At 43.1% G+C, this 24,882-nt stretch overlaps 1 pseudogene; it reads left to right on the top strand.

Annotated features, from left to right (window-relative positions):
* Nucleotides 1–408: 408 nt before the first annotated feature.
* LOC124596946 lies at nucleotides 409–526 on the top strand (annotated as a pseudogene).
* Nucleotides 527–24,882: the final 24,356 nt, after the last annotated feature.

Raw genomic sequence — 24,882 nt, 5'->3', positions numbered from 1 at the left:
TAATAGGCACTTAAATATGGTTTGGAGAATATAGATGTAGATCTAGATGTAGAACTGGGCAGGTAAACTAATTCTGTAGAACATACACAATTTTGTGCTTTTCTTGTGTAACTGTCGAGGTGTTCTAGCGAGCAGTGACGGAAGAATTAGTTGATATCAATTGTTTGAAGTAGAAGGTCTTTATGTATGAGCTGCAAGCATTCTTTCTGCAAGCATTCTTTTTTGGTAGTTAATTTACAGCTCTTTAAAGTCAGTACCGCCATTAGACTGTTGTTTATTTATAGTGTTACATTTACACTTACACAATCATGATTTCGGCTTCAAAGTGCCATTATCAGGTGTTTTAAGTGTTATAAATTGCCTAAGATGGCATACTGTCGTATTAAAATACACTATTAGACACCTTAGGCCAACGGCCTTCCTGCAGTGGTAACACCGGTTCCCGTCAGATCACCGAAGTTAAGCGCTGTCGGGATGGGCTAGTATTGGGACGGGTGACCATCCGGTCTGCCGAGCGCTGTTGGCAAACGGGGTGCACTGAGCCCCTTTGAGGTAAACTGAGGAGCTACTTGATTGAGAAGTAGCGGCTCCGGTCTCGGAAACTGCCATACGGCCGGAAGAGTGGTGTGCTGACCACACGCCTCTCCATATCCGCATCCCGTGACGCCTTTGAGTTGAGGATGACACGGCTGCCGGTCAGTACCGTTGGGCCTTCATGGCCTTTTCGGGAGGAGTTTAGTTTAGTTTTTATCAGACACCTTGCCTAAGAGCCGATATTTCTGGCAGAGCCCACTGCTTTGTTTCATTACTGAGTACACCATCTTGACTGAATGACAGTTGGCTAAGTCAAGATGGTGTACTCAGTAATGTAACAAAGCAGTAGGCTCTGCCAGAAACATTGAATCTTAGACATTGTGTCTAATAGTGTATTTTAATACGACAGTATGCCATCTTAGCCAATGTATAACACCTAAAACACTTGATAATGGCACTTTGAAGCCGAAATCATGATTGTGTAAGTGTAAATGTAACACTGTAAATAAACAACAGTCTAATGGCGGTACTGACTCTAAAGAAATGTATTATGACTGTGGCCCCGCACTATGAAAAAATTATTAATTTACAGCCCTTCGCTGAAATATGGGAGTAATGAAAAGCAACCCATGTGCAATCCCTCTGCGGCCAGGGCCAGGTTGCTGACGAGTGACACGAAGATCATAGTTCAGACCCCAGGTCGAACAGGAAATTTTCCTCACAATAATTTGGCCGGTAATGGGAGAGATGATCTTCAGCAGCTCAGAGTCTACATCCTACACGTGCTACGGCAGCTATCTACAGTGCACTGGTTCACCTGTCAGGCAACAGGCACAGTTCGCATACAAATTGCTGTACGTCAGTTAGCTCCGACAAATAAAACCGTTTCCAGCGAACACTACAGTCGATTCTGTTTATTTTGGTGGAGTTTGGGGCATTCCGCTCTATTTAATTAGTATATTGTATTGTTAACGGATAATTTATTCGACTATTACATTGATGGTATTTAAATCTCACAAACCATTTCGAAATCACACTATTTAATCATCAGGCGTGCCATAAGTAAATGATATAACACAACAGAAAATATAAACTCATTACGACGCACTAGCACGCAAAGTGTCATCATAAATATTTGGAAAAAAAGAAATAACAATTGTATATAGCTGTTGTTGCGGAAGATGACCTTACAAACAAACTTTAATTATTATTTATGTTAATTTAAAAAATTAATGAAGAGTGCAGGGATGGAAGCTGAGGTAAATACAGGTATAACTGTACTCAACTTTCACGGGAAGGTAACCCTCTGGTACTACGCTCCTCTTATCACGTGGAGTCCCAAGAAACCGATCAACACTAAACTCTGTTAGCCTGTCATCGATAACGTGTTCAGAACATAAGGTTGTCATCACAGAATATACAGGGTGCCCCAGCACTTCGTCATTTTCGATACTGTGAAACAAATCTCTTCACTGCAAGCTCTTTGCTTTCCATATTTTGAGAGCTGATACTATGGACCAAAGCAAAAACGTCCTGTAAACATGGCCTCTAAAGTGCCTATCTCCAGAGCTCTAGCACTTGTTCATCTTCGGAGCTGTGAAACACATCTCTTCTACTGCACAAGTGCACATACAGCAGCTCCTAAGGTATGCATTTTAGTGGCCATGTTCACTAGACTGTTTTTCTTGTTTTGCTCCATACTACCTCCTCCCAATATATGGAAAGCAATGAGCTTTCAGTAGAAGAGGTTTTTCACAGTATTGAAGTGCTCATAGATGTTAAAGTGTGCGCCGGCCGGAGTGGCTGAGCGGTTCTAGGCGCTGCAGTCTGGTATCACACGACCGCTATGGTCGCAGGTTCGAATCCTGCCTCGGGTATGGATGTGTTTGATGTCCTTAGGTTAGTTAGGTTTAAGTTGTTCTACGTTCTAGGGGACTGATGACCTCAGAAGTTAAGTCCCATAGTGCTCAGAGCCATTTGAACCATTTTTTATTAAATTGTGCATTTTAGAGCCAATGTTTACTAGACTTTTTTTTTGAATCATCGTCCCTGTCGTGTCTCTGAATATTGACCTTCCTCCTGGAACACCCTGTAGATGTAGAAGTCTCATCATCTGATGGATGTCTGTGTGGTAATGGTCAGGTGTCCAGTCATACAGCAAAACAAGAATGTGTGGCTAACGTAGTGGAATGAAATGTACTATCAAAGTTCAGAAGTATTTTGATTTGTCTGCAATCTATGTTACACCACGACTTGAGGTGAAAAAGGAAAATACGCCCAGAGACTAGAAATGTTACCAGTTACAGGTACAGAAAGATAAATAACCACGCATGTGGGCTGCTCACTGCCATAACTAGGTTAATGATGGTACGTACTGCCCGCAACGAACAGCCCACGCGTGTAGTTATTTCTGCTGTACCACAAAAACATTGCGGCACCGGCTGTTCATCGTTGCCAAATGCCAATTCTGACTGTCACGCTGATGTCATGCACAGAGCTGCGAAAAACAAGCGGCGTGGGAAGTTAAGCAAGCCATTGTTCTTGTTCACCGCATTGCAATGTCCCACACGCACCGCGCAATACTCAGTTTGTTTCAGGACTTTGAATAGATGCTACGGGCAGTAATCAGCATACAGCTCGACGCAAGCGTCTTGCATTCGTAGCAGGTGCAATGAACTTAGCGAACATCTTGGTGGACGTCAGTTTAAGAACGATGATTAGGGGCAAACAGAAGATCTGTTAGAGGCGATTTGAAACTGGTCAGACATGACGTTATGACTACTCCTCTGCACGCTCAGGGCAAGTGTCAAGATCCGAATGATATTTCAGTACTTGGTGTAATAGTCTTAGAGAAACTAATATACGTTGTTTCTGTTCTTGACACGAATATCAGTCACCTTTTCTGCTGCCTTTCTTCTCCTTCATTAATACGAATGTTTCCATGACTCTCGTACCATATGTCGTCCGCCTCCTTAGCTGAGGCGTCAGGTGCCGGACGTACTTTTGAAATCATCCGATGATATCGTGGGGCACAGGTGGGAAAGATGCTGATTAAGTAACAGAGAAGATGCTATAGTGGCTAGACAGCTGTTGTTGTGGTCTTCAGAACGAAGATGGTTTGATGCAGCTCTCCACGCAGGTCTGCCCCACGAAAGCTGTTTATTATACACCGACGGAAAAAAAATCACATCACCAAGAAGGAGTTGAGCGTCATAAACCAAAGTTGGTAGGCGTGTGTCTACATCTGAAAGATAATGTCTATTCAGATGTTGCGGGAGTCGCATACGGGTGGCGCTAGAAATATCACTACGAGGATGCAAATCAGTTGTGGTTGTTGTTGTTGTGGTCTTCAGTCCACAGACTGGTTTGATGCAGCTCTCCATGCTACTCTATCCTGTGCAAGCTTCTTCATCTCCCAGTACCTACTGCAACCTACATTCTTCTGACTCTGTTTAGCGTATCCATCTCTTGGTCTTCATCTACGATTTTTACTCTCCGTGCTGGCCTCCAATACTAAATTGGTAATCCCTTTATGCCTCAGAACATGTCCTACCAACCGATCCCATCTTCTAGTCAAGTTGTGCCACAAATTTCTCTTCTCCCTAATTCTATTCAATACTTCCTCATTAGTTACGTGATCTACCCATCTGAACTTCAGCATCCTTCTGTAGCACCACATTTCGAAAGCTTCTATTCTCTTTTTGTCCAAACTATTTATCGTCCACGTTTCACTTCGATACATGGCTACACTCCATACAAATACTTTAAGAAAAGACTTCTTGACACTTTAGATTTACTCGATGTTAACAAATTTCTCTTCTTCAGAAACGCTTTCCTTGCCATTGCCAGTCTACATTTTATATCCTCTCTACTTCGACCATCATCAGTTATTTTGCTCCGCAAATAGTAGAACTCATTTACTAATTTAAGCGTCTCATTCCCTAATCTAATTCCCTCAGCATCACCCGACTTAATTCGACTACATCCCATTATCCTCGTTTTGCTTTTGTTGATGTTCATCTTATATCCTCCTTTCAAGACACTATCCATTCCGTTCAGCTGCTCTTCCAGGTCCTTTTTTGTCTCTGACAGAATTACAATGTCATCGGCGAACCTCAAAGTTTTCATTTCTTCTCCATAGATTTTAACCCCTACTCCGAATTTTTCTTTTGTTCCCTTTACTGCTTGCTCAATATACAGATTGAATAACATCGGGGAGAGGCTACAACCCTGTCTTACTCCCTTCCCAACCACTGCTTCCCTTTCATGTCCCTCGACTCTTATAACTGCCATCTGGTTTCTGTACAAATTGTAAATAGCCTTTCGCTCCCTGTATTTTACCCCTGCCACCTTTAGAATTTGAAAGAGAGTATTCCAGTCAACATTGTCAAAAGCTTTCTCTAAGTCTACAAATGCTAGAAACGTAGGTTTGCCTTTCCTTAATCTTTCTTCTAAGATAAGTCGTAGGGTCAGTATTGCCTCAGGTGTTCCAGCATTTCTACAGATTCCAAACTGATCTTCCCCGAGGTTTGCTTCTACCAGTTTTTCCAGTCATCTGTAAAGAATTCGTGTTAGTATTTTTCACCCGTGGCTTATTAAACTGATAGTTCTGTAATTTTCACATCTGTCAACACCTGCCTTCTTTGGGATTGGAATTATTATATTCTTCTTGAAGTCTGACGGTATTTCGCCTGTCTCATACATCTTGCTTACCAGATGGTAGAGTTTTGTCAGGGTTGGCTCTCCCAAGGCTATCAGTAGCTCTAATGGGATGTTGTCTACTCCCGGGGCCTTGTTTCGACTTAGGTCTTTCCGTGCTCTGTCAAACTCTTCACGCAGTATCATACCTCCCATTTCATCTTCTTCTATATCCTCTTCCATTTCCATAATATTGTCCTCAAGAACATCGCCCGTGTATAGACACTCTATATACTCCTTCCATCTTCAAAATCAGATTGAATTTAAATACACGCTGTAACAGTCACGAGCGTTAGTTAGCTTTGAGATAGGATGTGGCCAGTTGATGCTAGTCAAGAATGCCTTTAAGGGGAGAAAGACGCCGTTAGCAACACCTCACTGAGTTTGAACGAGGCTGCGAGAAGCAAGAGTTTCCTTCTGCGATATTGCAGAAAGACTTGGCAAGAATGTAGCCACTGTACATGTTTGCTGGCAGCGGTGGTCACGAGAATGTACGGTCACAAGAAGACAGGGCTGTGGACGGCCAGAGGGCATTCCTGAGAGGGAAGACCATCGTCTTCGGCGTTTGGCTCTGGTGCACCGTACTGCATCTGTATCAGCAATTTGAGCAGCACTTGGCACCGCAGTGACACGACCAACTGTTACAACCCAGACGCTCCGTAGCGTGCACTTCACTGACCCAAAATCATCGCCATTCTCGACTGCATTGGTGTCAAGCGAGAGCTTGCTAGAGGGTAGGGTGGAGGTCTGTTGTGTTTTCTGATGAAAACATTCTTCTGCCTCGGTCCCAGTGATGGCCATGTGTTGGTTAGTAGGAGACCGATTGATGGCGTCAACCAACCTGTGTGCTCGCTAGACACACCTGGAGTTATACAGTCCGGGGTGCGATTTCGTATGACAGCAGGAGCACTCTCGCGGTTATCCCACGCACCCTGACTGCAAATTTCTCCGTCAGTCTGGTGATTCGAGCTCTTATTCAGCGATTCACGAACAGCATTCCAGAGGGTATTTTCCAACATGATGACGCTCGCCCACATACCGCTGTTGTAACCCAACACTCTCTACAGATTCTCGACATGTTACGTTGGCCTACTCGATCAACGGATCTGTCTCCAAAGGAGCACATATGAAACATATGAAACATCATCTAACGTCATACACAAACAGCATTAACCGTCCCTGTGTTGACTGGCCAAATGGAACAGGCATGGAACTCCATCCCACAAGCTGACATCCGGCACCTGTACAACACAATGTATGCACGTTTGAATGCTTGCATTTAACATTCTGGCGGTTACACCGGTTATTAATGTTCCAGAATTTCACATTTGCAAAGGCTTATCTCACGCTTATATTAACCTGTGATCTTGCAATATTAATGACTTAAATACATTACCTAGACAAATGTACTTCCGAGATGTCATTGTTTTACATTAATTATTTTTTTTGTGTTGCGATTCTTTTCTCGGGAATTTATATGGATAATTACTACAACCTACATATTTTTGAGCACGCTTAATATTGTCAAGCATTGGCCTGTCTGTACAGGTTTTGCTCCCCCCCCCCTCCTTCCCTCCCCCAACTTCACCCCGTTACCAAACTAGCGACTCCGTGATGTCTCAGAACTTGTGCTATCAGCTGATCACTCCTCTTAATCAAGTTATGCCATTTATTTTCTCCCCAGTTCGATTCAGCACCTCTGCTTTAGTTATCCGATCTACCCGTCTAATCTTCAGCATTCTTATTATCAGCACATTTCAAACGTTTCAATTCTCTTCTTCCCTGAACTATTTCTCGGCCAAGTTTCACTTCCGTACAACATACACCACAGCTAAACACGCTCACAAAAAATTTACCGGTACCTAAATTTATGCTGTATGACGACATGAGAAGAAGAGTAGGCTACCACGGAATCGGATAGGACAGTAAAATGTTCAGTTGTTGCTGTCATTCCTATCTGCTGAAGAAGGACAGATGACTGTGAGATCTTTGAGGTCCTCGACTACTACAAGAATTACTGCTATTTTTCTTGTTGTTGGTATATTATTGGTGGCTTGTCCCACGGGAATTCGAGGTAGGCGTGTTGAAAATGCTTCAGTCAGTCGAGTTCACGAAAGGAAAGGCTTACAGGCATCTTCGTGTTGGAATGGACGTAAAAATGTATCGGAAGTTGCCTGTGACACTCAAACACGTTTCGGTGCTTTTCATCGTTCAATCATACATATGCTTTCGATATGCTTAACAACTTTGTACTGAAACTGGGCGATATCATCATCAGTAGATGTGTCTATAGTTGATGTGGTAGGCACACAAATGTGGTTTGATTCTGCTCTTCACACTCATTTCAAACCGTCACCTTTTCTGCGGCCTTTCTTTACGTTGGTTATTACGAATATTTTCATGACCCTTATTCCGCATGTCAGAAAGTTTGAAATACACTGCTGGACATTAAAACTGCAACATTATAAAATTTAATATGCTGAAACATGGGAAGTGCGTAACTTTTAAATTTCGATTACGGTGCCACCCATGTGTTCTTATCTAAAATAGCCTTCACTAACCTACCTTTGAATACTAACATTAACTGTGGAAAACACTTTCACTGTATGTGATGCCAATTAACCTCAACTAAATCCGACTGTCTGTAAATGAAACTGAATACAAAGAATGACTATCAGTAGTACACAGAACGGCTTTTCCATCAAACAAACACATCACCTAACTGCTGCGTATTGAAATTGCGCCTCGTTATAAAATGCACCTACTGAATTATACAAAAAGTTTGCAAGTGAATACTGTTCCTAATTCCATCTCAAAAGGTTTGTTTAGGTCCTACAGTTGTTTCTTGCAAGCAACGGATAACTCATCTCTGCCCTGTCTTGTTTAATAGTAGGAACATGAAATGCTGAACAACATCCACTGGAAATAAATCACTGCTCGTCTAATTGCCTTAGTACTTATTTCTTAAGCTATTTTGCCACTCGATAATTTTTTTACCTTTGCAAGACTGCAGCTAACTATCCGCGCCACAGTGCGAGTGGTTGCGAGCCACTGGATGTGTGGCTCAGCGGGCCTGCTCCATTGGCTCTGCAAGATACCACATGAGTGCTGCCGGTGCCTGACAGATACTTGCAGTTCCGTTGCCGGCGTTGATGCCTGTGGGGTGGTATCGATACATTGTACCACATTCTTTACGTTTCTTACAAAGTGCAGTAGTGTTATAACTTACATACAAGCTGTAAGGATAAACTTTAGTGAAATCTCTGTAAATAAACTAAAAGCCTATTTTAAATTGAAGTTATGTTCGGATCCTTTTAAAGATACAAAAACTAATCGTACTAACATGAGGCTATAATCTTCCCTTGCGTTGTCATACATAATAAACACTTTTGCAGACAGACACCTGTTAAGTTACAAATTTACTCTTTGGTGTGTGCGACTTCGTACAGAACGGTAAAGAGAGGTGGGGTACAGAGTGGTGCGGCAACTGTCGTCGCAGGAAAGCTGGACAGGAGCAGAAGGACAGGAGCAGAAGTTAAAAGCAAACAAGTTACAGCAACCAGATGATTTACTTGTATTTCTCAGAGATGAGCTCATACAGTAACAAGATGTGACTCTCTGAACTAAAGCATGAACTATGGAGTCGGAACCGCGACTAAGCGTCGTCTGCGTAGCGTCACATAGCGAAGAGGCTCCGAGCGCGAGTGTGCCCAAAGACGTAAGCAACCATGCATGAGCAGCGCCTGTAAGACGGAGTGTGTCCTACAGCCGATCAGGTTCCAGTCATTCCACCAGGAAGGAGGTATATGGCTCGCGTTGTCTGCAGTTCAACCTTGCCTAACGTTCAATACCGCGGTTCGATCGCGTCCACATTGTTACTTTGTGCCAGGAAGGGCTCTCGACAAGGGAAGTGTCCAGGCGTCTCGGAGTGAACCAAAACGTTGGTGTTCGGACATGGAGGAGATACAGAGAGACAGGAACTGTTGAAACTGTTGATGACATGCCTCGCTCAGGCCGCCCAAGGGCTTCTACTGCAGTGGATGGCAGCTAACTACGGATTATAGGTCGGAGGAACCTTGACAGCAACGCCACCATATTGAATAATGCTTTTTGTACAGCCACAGGACGTCGTGTTACGACTCAAACTATGCGCAGTAGGCTGCATGATGCACAACTTCACTCCCGACATCCATGGCGAGGTCCATCTTTGCAACCACGACACTGTGCAGCGCGGTACAGATGGGCTCGACAACATGCCGAATGGACTGCTAGGGATTGGCATCACGTTCTCTTCATCAATGAGTGTCGCATATGTCTACAACCAGACAATCGTCGGAGACGTGTTTGGAGGAAACCTGCTCAGGTTGAACTCCTTAGACACACTGTCCAGCGAGTGCAGCAAGGTGGAGGTTCCCTCCTGTTTTGGGGTGGCATTATGTGGGGCCGACGTACGCCACTGGTGGTCATGGACGACGCCGTAACGGCTGTACGATATGTGAAAACCATCCTCCGACCGATAGCGCAACCATATCGGCAGCATATTGGCGAGGCATTCGTCTTCATGGACAACAATTCGCGCCTCCATCGTGCACATCTTGTGAATGACTTCCTTCAGGATAACGACATCGCTCGACTAGAGTGGCCAGCATGTTCTCCAGACATGAACCCTATAGAAACATGCCTGGGTTAGATTGAAAAGGGCTGTTTATGGACGACGTGACCCATCAACCACTCTGAGGGATCTACACCGAATCGCTATTGAGGAGTGGGAGAATCTGGATTAACAGTGCCTTGATGAACTTGTGGACAGTATGCCTCGACGAATACAGGCATGCATCAATGCAAGAGGACATGCTGCTGGGTATTAGAGGTACCGGTGAGTACAGCAGTCTGGACCACCACCTCTGAAGGTCTCACTGTATGGTGGTACAAGATGCAATGTGTGGTTTTCATGAGTAATAAAAAGGGCGGAAATGATGTTTATGTTGATCTCTATTCCAATTTTCTGTACAGGTTCAGGAACTCGGAATCGACGTGATACAAAACTTTTTTTGATGTGTGTATTTTTAACACAAACAGGAGGGTGGCAAACAATAATTAAGATCCTGAACACACGACTTATAGTTCGCCCTAGGTACTAACAGGTAGGTATTGTTGTTACACTGTAATTATATGGCTATAGCTTGCAGCAATTAAAAACTTTGTATACGTTTCCTTTTTCCAGATTTGCCGTCTCTCTATGAAATCATCTCAGTGTCATTCTCTATACTCAATCACACCAGGGAGCATATGAAATCAAACTGATTCTCTATTCAGCATATGGCATATAAACCTTTCAGTATGTAGACAGCATTTAACATATGTCATAATGCCATGTCAGCGGAACAGCACAAAATAGACGATAGTAACGCCTTCTACACTCTGGGTGCAAGGAAAGATTACACAGCGGGTTTTTCATTCAGAAATTATCTTTGAATATTGGCTTTGTGTGAGAAGGTCGAGTAATGCCTTGTGTCACAAGGAGAAACGTCTATCAACACATATCGATAGCAACAGGATCATGGCCTAAGGAGACTGCTGTTTATCTTTCCGTGATATTGCTGCTCGCATTATCCAGGACCTCCTGACTGTCATGTGAATATGTAATCGATGGATTCATCAGGCCATACTCAGTACCATGCACGATCTCAATGGCCACACACGACTAGCGCCCAAGAGGCCAGACAATATTCGCTCGACCCTGCAGGATCACAGAGCTATGTCAATTATCTTGAGTCACGAAATGGCATTATATTCAGCAAAGCAAGTACCCATACATAAAGGTTCAACAACCTACTCCTTCACAAAGACTGAGCCCTTATTTTGTGAATATGTGATGGTTGTGTCTTATGCGTATTCGTTGAGTGTAGCTGAGCGTAATGGATATGTGTGTGTGTGTGTGTGTGTGTGTGTGTGTGTGTGTGTGTGTGTGTGTGTGATATAATGTTTGTGTTGTATGACGGTGATGAAAGGAGGGAGTGGGTTAATACAGTGCTGGCACATAGACTACTCCTTTTGAATAAAACAAGGTAGCCGCCAAGATTTATATCCCCATTCGACAAATGGATCACAAACAACAGTGTCACATACCCTCACTTCATGTGTGAGGTGGGATGGTTGTGGTTCTGTATGTGCATTCCTGAATGTAAGATTAAAGTACTCATGATCAGAAAATGGAGTGAAGGCCCCTATGCAGATGGTACTGAAATACGTCACGCAAAGGATAACGTCTTATTTAAGATGAATTTAATAAGTGGTAAGCCTATCTTCATAAGTTAAGTATCACACATGAGAGGCACCGGTCAACCGCCCCACGACAAAGCGTTTTAGTTAAGGGAAACATGTAACTAATATATAAAAATGCAAACTTATAAAAGATGCTGTTTGTTTCGTTCATATAGACAACACTGTAACAGGGTGACAACGTCTAATTCCGGCGTTGGTAGCAGTTTGGAATCGTATAAAGAATGGTCACACAAAGAGTATGTCTGAAAGCACTACTAAAAAGATAACATGGATGGACAAACACCATACAGAGATACAGAATGCATCCTGGGAATCAGTCAACCAATTGTAGTCATCAATTGATGAAACTATTAACTCCGCGAAATTAACAAATTTCGCACTACCTGAACCATTCCACATAGAAGCATTGTTAGCCGAATCTCGCCAAATAAACTTCCAGTACCCGCAAGCGTCCACACTGGCTGAGAGCGGCTGTTACCGTACTGGCTCCATCGGCGTGTGTGCGGCTGAGAAGCACTGCAAGACTGAAACACAAAGAGGAAGGCAGAGTCCCTTTTTCTAAAATCTTAACTTTTCTCTCCAGCTATGGAAATGATCCAAATCAACCACGACTGGTGATAATGATTCTGAACACTGTCCAATGTCTGGGAAAGATTACCCGAGGTTGCTACTGCCGCTCCAATGAATTTACAGGTTTCAGCAGAGCTTCAGCAGGAGTGAGGCTTATTGTTCCTTCTGTGGGTGGAGACAAGGGCAGCAGCAAAACTGCCTTCTTGCTGCGTTCCTGAGCAGCTGTTAAGACGCTGTGTTCTGCAGTTCCCACGAAGAATTTCCAACCTGGTTGTTTCTCGTGAAAGCATTACACTCACTGTCATGATACAGCAACTTGAAAAATTATCTACCTAATTGCTGAACTCTATAAGTTGTATGACTATGTAAATAAATCATGTGTACGTCATTTTCCTAGCAAAACTCCAATACCTATAAAGTTTTATGGGAAGTGTGTCTACACACACGTGAGAAACATCTTCCAGGAAACCTATGAGCTTGAAAATGATGCAGCCAGATGGACGACATCCTCATTTACCCAATAAGAGTCTGTCATTATTAACAATGAGATGTTATGAGACATGTCAGAATATTCAGGATGAAATTTTTTGCTTTAAAATATTTCCATTGGTGGAATGAAATTTCCTGCAACATTCATGCAAGCAAGAATGGTAACAAGTTCACCCGTCTTTACACAAGTCTGCCTAAAGACAGCTTTGCAACCCTTTGCTGTAAATGTTTCTTGTTTGTGATTTATTATTTATTTGACGACTGATTAACCACAGTTTTAAATCAATTGTGGCTTATCAAACAAATTAAGTTCTTGCATGGTTTTATCCAATAAAGTAAAATATAGCTCATGCTTACTGAGGCCCCTGCAACGATATGAAGAGAGACCTCTAACCTTCCCGAATGTTACTTCAGGATTGCACTTACAAAAAGCAATAAGCCATTTGATGTTTCGGAAACTCATGTTTGTTTCCATTTGCTATGTGAAGAAAAAAGGAGGCTTTTTTTTTTTTTTCCAGCATCAGACTCAAATCTAAACCTACTAGCCGACAACCAAGCATGCGTTATACTGATTGGTTTTCTCGTTCGACGGTAAATGTAGTTTGTCCACCCTTGTTTTTCTGCTGATCGTCGTTACCACTTCGTAGACGATGATGAAGACATGAATGAGGGCAACCCAAATAGTTCTGCAGCATCGGAAATGATCCTCGCTTGGTGGAATGCTGTCATAGTTTTACTCATACTAAATTCAGTCCAACCACTTTTATCATACCCATCTGTGAGCAAGTAAACTAGCCAATTAATATTGAAGCTACCTTACACTCCTTCAGATATACTCGTAATTTCATCACTACACATTTGCTCCGCACTCGATCCAGATATATTGAATATTCGAGCCCAGATTTTAGTTTAAACAAGGTATTTATCGACCACCGTTTTTAACACAGATTTACCCACAAAAAGTACAAATAACGCACTGACTTTGAGAAACATTACTTGTCTAGTGTCCTTGCCGTCTGCACACTTCAATTCCACTCTTTCTCTGTCAAAACCGCCAGGCTACTATTACAACAATGCCTCAGCGCCGAAGGCGAAGAAAGTCAAAGATACACTCTGACTTATCGACTGCTCGCAGAGATTTTACAAAAGCACAGTATAGTTATTATATTCAAAGATCGATACTAGCGGCAGCCACTTGAAATGTTTTAGTATCCCTCACTTACTTCTGCTTTGGGCTACTGCAAATATGACACTGTAAAAGTTAATGGCAATAAACATATTTCTTAATTACAACTGAATAAAATTCAAATAAAAAAACTCGTTGTCCAGAAAGTACATGTCATACTAAGGAATAATAACACTTGATATGCTAATGCAAAAAGAATTAAATAATATCACAAAATTTCCTACCAATATTTGAAATTTTCTAAATACGGAACTCTCTTCATTATACTTCATCCAATTAACAACTGAAATAATGTAAGTACAGAATACACGTATTCACGCAAAACTTAGATCGTCATTAAAGGATAAAATATAAAGTATAATAAACATGGGAAAAGTGATGCTTAAGTCCACTATTCTCTCTCAAAAAATTTAAATGTCTGGCACACACAAGTCATTGGTTGTCTCCTCCATGTAACTGGTATTGCGATGGTAGCTTTTTCGCCATTGAACTCTAGCTTTGTACCCCATTCATCATGAAATATAACCAGCGAAAACAAACACTGGCGTCAGTATCTCACACACATATCAGTCCTCTAATATAGATGAACAGAAACCGCCCTTCTCTTAGACAGAGATTTGTTGAACAATATTACTAGTACAAAGTATACATTTTATACTATAAACTAAGCAATTAAGAAGGTGGATCTCTTTTATCAAGCAGATAGAGTGTAAATCCTTCCCAAAGAACAAATAAGTTAATCTTGCCAATACATCTGCATACAATCATGAAATCCCCTCCAAAACAATTCGTGCATAGCTTCCATCTCTCTCAGTTTAGCAAAGATAGCAACATAAATATACGACCAGTAATGATTTTCACAACACTAGAAACAAAAATATTTTACAATTTCTTAAAGGAAACCATTGTGTGAGTTAGGCAAATACTACTAATACTTATCCTCTTGCAAGGCTCCCTCTTTGATATTTATACATAAAAATATGAAACATACCAAAAAAGTATTCAGTTCATCACTTAGTAGGCAGAACTTTCTGGTATGGCAAACCAACATCCTCCAAAATTCTCCAACTTGGACACTTATCAAAACTAGCTTGCTAACTGATAAAATCTCATAGCCTAGCTCTTAACATCATTCAGCCACATCTACCAAAATCATCACACCATCTATTAGGTAGTAAAAACCATCATATAGTTCTAATAAATATTATCAAAGTAAGTAACTGAAATACACTATGTAATTTGCTTTGGCCTCAACACATCAGTACACGTTCTATCCACTATGTTTTCGTATATTTAACTGATTACTACATTTATATTACTATAAAGCATGCAAGCAGAAAGATTATTATTGTAATTCTGTCATCTTTCCAGAAAAATTCATTGTCACAAGCATTTGCCTATTTTCACTCAAAATAGACCCTCATTATACAGCATGTCCTATTCAGTCAAATTCGTACCACCCAGAACATCTCGTACGTGACGAATGACTGTTCATCATAATATTATTTCCTCTTTCTATTGTATCATTTATGAGTGAAAATTTATTTCTTTTATCATATCTTGCATACATCTTTTTCAACACTAAGATGCTTTTCACCTGTACATCATTTCTTATTTCTTCGTCTTATCAAAAAAATTTTGTACCAGCCTCATACCACTCTCCCACTTACATCAACAGTTCTCATGAATTCCACCTCTGAGGCCTTCCTTGGCTTCCTCTGCATTACATGATACAAAATAAAGCTCTTCCTTATAACTCTCAGTCCACCAACTTTATCAACACACCACGAACCTAACAACTCGCCACTCACCACCTGCCTGTTACCACAGTTGTTACGGCGTTAAGTCAAGCGCCGGCACGCCAGTCGGAAACGAGAGAGCAGAGGGGGCTGTGAAGAAGACGTCAGCCAATTGCAAACTGACTGACCCCTCTCCAGGACGACAATGTGATGGCAGCGACCTATATGCGAAGAGGAGATACACACCGCGCCGACTGGTGGCGGCCCACTTTTACTGCAGCACTTCAAGACCAGTGACTTAGGAATTGTATATACTAAAGCGATTTCATATTTGCATGTCGCCTTTTGCTTGCGACACCTCTGTGCTATTGCCAAAGTTAAGCATTGTCATCGTTGCCACATTTGATGATTAGGCAGGTTCCTACAACAGTCACTATTGATTCGCCACCAACATATTCAAGATTCACTAACACACTGTCCTCATCAAAAACAAATTCCTGTACGATATTTTAATCTTTCCCTTCACCCTCACTTCCTTTTTCTTCTTCTTCTTCTTCTTCAGATATGCTCTCCTTTTCCTTGTCATACCCTTGTCTCAAATATCCTTTCACTCCATCCTCATTGGCCCACAAATTCAGCCAAACAATATCTTTACATTTGCTGTGTCACTCTGCATGTCTTATGCCGTCTTAAAAATCCTGCTGGTTCACTTTCTCCACGCAGCTTTCAACCATCTGTTCCTTATCATCCTTCTCTCTCTCTCTCCAAAGACCCAAATTCCATCCCACAGTTCCCAGAGGAACTATCGAGCCTTTCATTTAATACTATATCTTCGCCTACCTGGTTACTATTATTCTCCGATGACTCTGACTTCTCTTCCCATTTAGCAACAAAAAGAAACCTCCGTTTCGTCTTCACTTCTTCCAGTTAATGTTCTATAACTGATATGTTCCTCCTCATTTCCATTTTCTTGCTGCTCTGTCTCCAATCTCGTTTCTTCCTGAGCCCCTATTTTCCAAGTTCTCTCTCACAAATGAAGATCACCCCCCCCCCCCCCCCCCACTTCTACCAAGGGGTCCAATGTTCCTATCGATATTTGGCGACGATGCCCTGCCACAGTCATTATCCCATTGGTTTGACATCCTCTGCCAATTGTTTCTGTTATCCATTTCTACTCAGTTTATTTCACGTTGCTCCCTACCATCTGGTCCATTGAATCTATCATAGTCCCTTGGCGTATTGTTGGGGTAAGCTCTCTGAGTTATTTCCAGGAAATTAGTAAATCCCTCAACATTATCCCTAGGTGCAGCATCTACTATTTGCCTCACCTGGGCAGGCAGTTTATTCTCAAGACCTGGTATAATCGTCTCAGCATTCAGTTTGTTGTCAAGAGACTTAATTTTATCAAGCCACTATTGGAAGAAGTCTATAAACCACCCCTGTGAGTGGTGGTTTACGGACTGATATTTATTGTTCGACTAAAATTCAGCCGGAAACTTGGACTCAGGTTCGGACAACGACTCACAAAACTCCGCCACTTCTGCCACTGAGCCATATGCTTCACCATTCAAACGACTTTTTATAAGTGGCGCTTTTTTTGTAGCTTACCAACACCTGGGTAACACACTACGAAAGTCTTTCAAATACTCTACAGGATTCTCGTTTCTTACAGAAGCAAATCTCCAAACTTTTTACTGTTCGGAAGCAAGCTTTCTGGCTGGCTCTGAGCACTATGGGACTTAACTTCTGAGGTCATCAGTCCCCTAGAACTTAGAACTACTTAAACCTAAATAACCTAAGGACATCACACACATCCATGCCCGAGGCAGGAATCGAACCTGCGACCGTAGCGGTCGCGCGGTTCCCGACTGTAGCGCCTAGAACCGCTCGGCCAACCCGGCCGGCCGAAGCTTTCTGTGTGCTCACTTAGACTACTGTTAATTTCCTTATTACAAAACTCCTCAACATGCTTTTCATTATTTATGCACTTATTCTGGACCTCCTGGGACAAATTTTTCACTTCGAGATTGACCACTTCACGGTTCTCAACACAGCGAGTCTGCTTGATTTTAGCAACAAGATTACATTACTTGGCTAACTCTTCTGACTTATTACAACAACTAACAATAATCAGCGATCTCCTATATCTGATTAGTTCCTCTAGCTTTCAACTCACTATTTATATTGTCACATTCGGTTCTGATAGCGGATATCTTTCTTGAACTAGTCTCTGGAATTCCGCTCCAACTTAACAGATTGTGCCTCCGATTTAACTGAACCCACACCAGTTTTCAAAGCACATTTAACTGAGCTTTTGTATAGTTTAACTGAGCCTACCTGATTATCAGCATTCACAAGCATCTGTACCATCTCCCATTTGGGAATCACTTGCATGTCACCAGCATTACGACTGTAATGTTGTTGCATTACATACTGTTGTTCACCATTAGATAGCTGCTCATACGATTAGACACTATCGTCTCATAATACACGAAATTGACATCGTTACAATTATCCTCTGCTATTGGTTCTTGTTTAGTAACCTTCTATTCCTGGTCGATGTTATCTAAACAAACATTTCCGTTTTCCCCCCCCATGAACCATGGACCTTGCCGTTGGTGGGGAGGCTTGCGTGCCCCAGCGATACAGATAGCCGTACCGTAGGTGCAACCACAACGGAGGGGTATCTGTTGAGAGGCCAGACAAACGTGTGGTTCCTGAAGAGGGGCGGTAGTCTTTTCAGTAGTTGCAAGGGCATCAGTCTGGATGATTGACTGATCTGGCCTTGTAACAATAACCAAAACGGCCTTGCTGTGATGGTACTGCGAACGGCTGAAAGCAAGGGGAAACTACAGCCGTAATTTTTCCCGAGGGCATGCAGCTTTACTGTATGATTAAATGATGATGGGGTCCTCTAGGGTAAAATATTCCGGAGGTAAAATAGTCCCCCATTCGGATCTCCGGGCGGGGACTACTCAAGAGGATGTCGTTATCAGGAGTAAATTTAGTCTCAAAAATGAGATCGACAGGAAGTGCAAAATGGCTAAGCAGGGATGGCTAGAGGACAAATGTAAGGATGTAGAGGCTTGTCTCACTAGGGGTAAGATAGATACTGCCTACAGGAAAATTAGAAAGACCTTTGGAGAGAACCACTTGTATGAACATCAAGGGCTCAGATGGAAACCCAGCTCTAAGCAAAGAAGGGAAAGCAGAAAGGTGGAAGGAGTATATAGAGGGTCTATACAAGGGCGATGTACTTGAGGACAATATTATGGAAATGGAAGAGGATGTAGATGAATATGAAATGGGAGATACGCTACTGCGTGAAGAGTTTGACAGAGCACTGAAAGACCTGAGTCGAAACAAGGCCCCAGGAGTAGACAACATTCCATTGGAACTACTGACGGCCTTGGGAGAGCCAGTCCTGACAATACTCTACCGTTTGGTGAGCAAGATGTATGAAACAGGCGAAATACCATCAGACTTCAAGAAGAATGTAATAATTCCAATCCCAAAGAAAGCAGGTGTTGACAGATGTGAAAATTACCGAACTATCAGTTTAATAAGCCACAGCTGCAAAATACTAACACGAATTGTTTACAGACGAATGGAAAAACTAGTAGAAGCCGATCTTGGGGAAGATCAGTTTGGATTCCGTAGAAATGTTGGAACAAGTGAGGCAATACTGACCTTACGACTTATCTTAGAAGAAAGATTAAGGAAATGCAAACCTACGTTTCTAGCATTTGTAGACTTAGAGAAAGCTTTTGACAATGTTAACTGGAATACTCTCTTTCAAATTCTGAAGGTGGCAGGGGTAAAATACAGGGAGCGAAAGGCTACTTACTATTTGTACAGAAACCAAATGGCAGTTACAAGAGTCAAGGGGCATGAAAGGGAAGCAGTGGTTGGGAAGGGAGTAAGACAGGGTTGTAGCCTCTCCCCGATGTTATTCAATCTGTATAATGAGCAAGCAGTAAAGGAGACAAAAGAAAAATTCGGAGTAGGTATTAAAATCCATGGAGAAGAAATAAAAACTTTGAGGTTCGCCGATGACATTGTAATTCTGTCAGACACAGCAAAGGTCTTGGAAGAGCAGTTGAATGGAATGGATAGCGTCTTGAAAGGAGGATATAAGATGAACATCAACAAAAGCAAAACGAGGATAATGGAATGTAGTCGAATTAAGTCGGGTGATGCTGAGGGAATTAGATTAGGAAATGAGACACTTAAAGTAGTAAAGGAGTTTTGCTATTTGGGGAGAAAAATAACTGATGATGGTCGAAGTAGAGAGGATATAAAATGTAGACTGGCAATGGCAAGGAAAGCGTTTCTGAAGAAGAGGAATTTGTTAACATCGAGTATAGATTTAAGTGTCAGGAAGTCATTTCTGAAAGTATTTGTATGGAGTATAGCCATGTATGGAAGTGAAACATGGACGATAAATAGTTTGGACAAGAAGAGAATAGAAGCTTTTGAAATGTGGTGTTACAGAAGAATGCTGAATATTAGATGGGTAGATCACATAACTAATGAGGAAGTATTGATTAGAATTGGGGAGAAGATAAGTTTGTGGCACAACGTGACCAGAAGAAGGGATCGGTTGGTAGGACATGTTCTGAGGCATCAAGAGATCACCAATTTACACTCCTGGAAATTGAAATAAGAACACCGTGAATTCATTGTCCCAGGAAGGGGAAACTTTATTGACACATTCCTGGGGTCAGATACATCACATGATCACACTGACAGAACCACAGGCACATAGACACAGGCAACAGAGCATGCACAATGTCGGCACTAGTACAGTGTATATCCACCTTTCGCAGCAATGCAGGCTGCTATTCTCCCATGGAGACGATCGTAGAGATGCTGGATGTAGTCCTGGGGAACGGCTTGCCATGCCATTTCCACCTGGCGCCTCAGTTGGACCAGCGTTCGTGCTGGACGTGCAGACCGCGTGAGACGACGCTTCATCCAATCCCAAACATGCTCAATGGGGGACAGATCCGGAGATCTTGCTGGCCAGGGTAGTTGACTTACACCTTCTAGAGCACGTTAGGTGGCACAGGATACATGCGGACGTGCATTGTCCTGTTGGAACAGCAAGTTCCCTTGCCGGTCTAGGAATGGTAGAACGATGGGTTCGATGACGGTTTGGATGTACCGTGCACTATTCAGTGTCCCCTCGACGATCACCAGTGGTGTACGGCCAGTGTAGGAGATCGCTCCCCACACCATGATGCCGGGTGTTGGCCCTGTGTGCCTCGGTCGTATGCAGTCCTGATTGTGGCGCTCACCTGCACGGCGCCAAACACGCATACGACCATCATTGGCACCAAGGCAGAAGCGACTCTCATCGCTGAAGACGACACGTCTCCATTCGTCCCTCCATTCACGCCTGTCGCGACACCACTGGAGGCGGGCTGCACGATGTTGGGGCGTGAGCGGAAGACGGCCTAACGGTGTGCGGGACCGTAGCCCAGCTTCATGGAGACGGTTGCGAATGGTCCTCGCCGATACCCCAGGAGCAACAGTGTCCCTAATTTGCTGGGAAGTGGCGGTGCGGTCCCCTACGGCACTGCGTAGGATCCTACGGTCTTGGCGTGCATCCGTGCGTCGCTGCGGTCCGGTCCCAGGTCGACGGGCACGTGCACCTTCCGCCGACCACTGGCGACAACATCGATGTACTGTGGAGACCTCACGCCCCACGTGTTGAGCAATTCGGCGGTACGTCCACCCGCCCTCCCGCATGCCCACTATACGCCCTCGCTCAAAGTCCGTCAACTGCACATACGGTTCACGTCCACGCTGTCGCGGCATGCTACCAGTGTTAAAGACTGCGATGGAGCTCCGTATGCCACGGCAAACTGGCTGACACTGACGGCGGCGGTGCACAAATGCTGCGCAGCTAGCGCCATTCGACGGCCAACACCGCGGTTCCTGGTGTGTCCGCTGTGCCGTGCGTGTGATCATTGCTTGTACAGCCCTCTCGCAGTGTCCGGAGCAAGTATGGTGGGTCTGACACACCGGTGTCAATGTGTTCTTCTTTCCATTTCCAGGAGTGTAGTATTGGAGGGCAGCGTGGAGGGTAAAAATCGTGTAGGGAGACCAAGAGATGAATACACTAAACAGATTCAGAAGGATGTAGGCTGCAGTAGGTACTGGGAGATGAAGAAGCTTGCACAGGATAGAGTAGCATGGAGGGCTGCATCAAACCAGTCTCAGGACTGAAGACCACAACAACAACAACAACAACTGATCAATCTACACCTCCTAGGAGCAATTGTATACCGCCACGCTGCGTTGCGCCTCACCTGTTGTTTGTTTTCCGCAAACACGCCGCCTCGTGCGTCGACACAAGTGTGATCACCCCAGGAGCAGCCAACGAAAACTCGTCACTGTGCAGGCGCGACTCCGCCGCAACGGTACTCCGAGATACATCCCAATATGCATTTAAATACCATAGTTTATTAAACCAAACTGCTTTGACCCTGAACGCGGCACCAGTTCTATACTAGCCGGCTAATATTGAAGCTAGCTTACTCCTCTTCAGATATAATGTCACCGTTCTGCATACCCTCCCCAGTCACTATACTGAATATTCATGCCCAGATTTTTATTTAAACTCAAGATATTCACTGACCATTCTTCAACGCACAGTTATACGCTAAAAAATACAAAATACGAACCAACATTAAAAAACATTAGTTTCCGATTGTCCTTGCCTTCTGTACACCCCAAATCTATTCTTCCTCTGTTAGAACCTCCAGGCCAGTACTTCAACAATGGCTGTGTGCCGAACGTGCAGGAAGTCAAAGGTACTCTCTGACGTATCGACTAACCACAGAGATTTCATAAAAACACAGCATAGCTGTTCTAAGCAAAGATATTAGGGGGCAGCCACTTGCAGTGTTTCAGAGAGAAAAGTAAAAAATAAATCAGTAAAATTTTTTGTCCCTACTCAGCCCTAATTTAGTGTACCTATTCATCCAAGAAGATGTGTCTCTAGTCTACAGAGGTTGGTAACACTGAAATCATTTTCCATGAACAGGAAAAGTACCATATACTCATTCCATAACTCTGATTTAAAATCTACCACAAATAAATAGATAATCAAAGTAACGGTCTGCTAAGTATACTACATTTAAAAAAACAAACATTATAAATCAAAAGTTTCTGTTCCTCTTACCTTCAAGACTCGTATTTGTTGTGAGAAATTCAGAACATGACACTAGACTGGCAAACTGTCAAAAGGTTTCTGATACATCAAGCACACATGGTAATCTGGAAGATGCAGCACCCTCTTATATGAATTTAATTTTTGCTGGGGAATCAATATTATAAAATTCTCCCTTATGCAGCTACTGTCCTGATTTACCCAAGGTTTCCCCGTGGTGGCTAGGTATGATGGTGTGGGGTGCTTTTGGATACACGATGTGATCACCTCTGATTCATCACCTATCGATATTTGGTGATGATGCCCTGCCACAGTCATTATCCCATCGGTTTGATATCCTCTGCCAATTGTTTCTGTTATCCATTTCTACTCAGTTTATTTCACGTTGCTCCCTATCATCTGGTCCATTGAATCTATCATAGTCCCTTGGCGTATTGTTGGGGTAAGCTCTCTGAGTTATTTCCAGGAAATTAGTAAATCCCTCAACATTATCCCTAGGTGCAGCATCTACTATTTGCCTCACCTGGGCAGGCAGTTTATTCTCAAGACCTGGTATAATCGTCTCAGCATTCAGTTTGTTGTCAATACACTTAATTTTATCAAGCCACTATTGGAAGAAGCCTATTAACCACCCCTGTGAGTGGTGATTTACGGACTGATATTTATTGTTCGACTACTGTCCCGATTTACCCAAGGTTTCCCCGTGGTGGCTAGGTATGATGGTGTGGGGTGCTTTTGGATACACGATGTGATCACCTCTGATTCATGTAGTCGACGATTTGAACAGAAGGGGTTACATTTCTGTTGTATTAAGCCCAGTGGCTGCGCCTTATTTAAAAGTTGGTGTGTCATTGTTTTTTAACACGATAACAAAAGACCCTATTTTGCCCACACTGTTCGCACCTACCTCGATATAAAGGGTGCCGCTGCAGCCACATTCTCCAGATCGAGAGAAACAACTGCTCACAGGTTTCCTAGACAGCATGCCACTGCTCCCCAGCCTATATGATAGATGATGTCTGGCACAGAACTGAAGCAGCATGGAATGACGTATCTATTGTGCTGGTTGCCAGTACAGCTTTGATCCAAAACATCTCTTGCTCTGAGAGTCTTTGCAAGCGACGGTGGCGCTACCGAGAGGCCGTGCAGGGGACGTGGGAGTGGGGAGAGGTGTCCAGGGACTGAGTGGGAAGTGCAGACAGCAAGATTTGCTCAGAATGGTAACAGAAGGCGGCATGTTTCGCGTGAACTACAGGATTTCTGTTTGTAGGACAACCCTACTGGATGGGCACTGTCTTGGTCCTACTAATATGGACGAAATGAGAAATGACTAACAGGCGGTAGTGCATGAATTCCACATTTACATCTACATGGATACTCTGCAAATCACATTCAAGTGCCTGGCAGAGGGTTCATCGAACCACCTTCACGATTCTCTATTATGCCAATCTCGTACAGCGCGCGGAAAGAATGAACACCTACATCTTTCTGTACGAGCTCTGATTTCCCTTATTTTATCGTGGTGATCGTTCCTCCCTATGTAGGTCGGTGTCAATAAAATATTTTAGAATTCTGAGGAGAAAGTTGGTGACTGGAATTGCGTGAGAAGATTCCGTCGCAACTAGAAACGCTTTTCTTTTAATGTATTCCAGCCCAAATCATGTATCATTTCTGTGACACTCTCTCCCATATTTCGCGATAATACAAATCGTGCAGCCTTTCTTTGAACTTTTTCGATGCACTCCGTCAATCCTACCTGATAAGGATCCCATATAGTGCAGCAGTATTCTAAAAGAGGACGGAAAAGCGTACTGTAGGCAGTCTCCTTAGTAGGTCTGAAGCATACTCAGTATTGTAGAACACTCAGTATAATGTCGTTTATTGAAACTGAACTGAGGTCCGTCGGAGCTGGTCCTAGCTCGCCGAGGAACTGGCTGTACTGCTTTTTTTTTTTTTTTTTTTACTTTATTGTTATTTTAAAGCCTGTACAACAGGCAGGCTGTCAGCAGCACACTACGCTACTCTTCAGCCACAGAATATACAAGCAGCAAAAACAGGAGAAGACACAGAAGTTACAGAACGGTGGGCAATAAAACAAGAGACACATAGAGACAAACACGGAGCCGTTCACACTCGTCGATAATTCACACTGCTAACTGATGAGACGACACACAAACACTGAAGATGACGATGGCACTGGT

The sequence above is a fragment of the Schistocerca americana genome, chromosome 2 (genome assembly GCF_021461395.2).
Source record: "Schistocerca americana isolate TAMUIC-IGC-003095 chromosome 2, iqSchAmer2.1, whole genome shotgun sequence".
NCBI classification, from domain to species: domain Eukaryota; kingdom Metazoa; phylum Arthropoda; class Insecta; order Orthoptera; family Acrididae; genus Schistocerca; species Schistocerca americana.
This window is presented reverse-complemented; position numbering and strand designations above follow the sequence as displayed.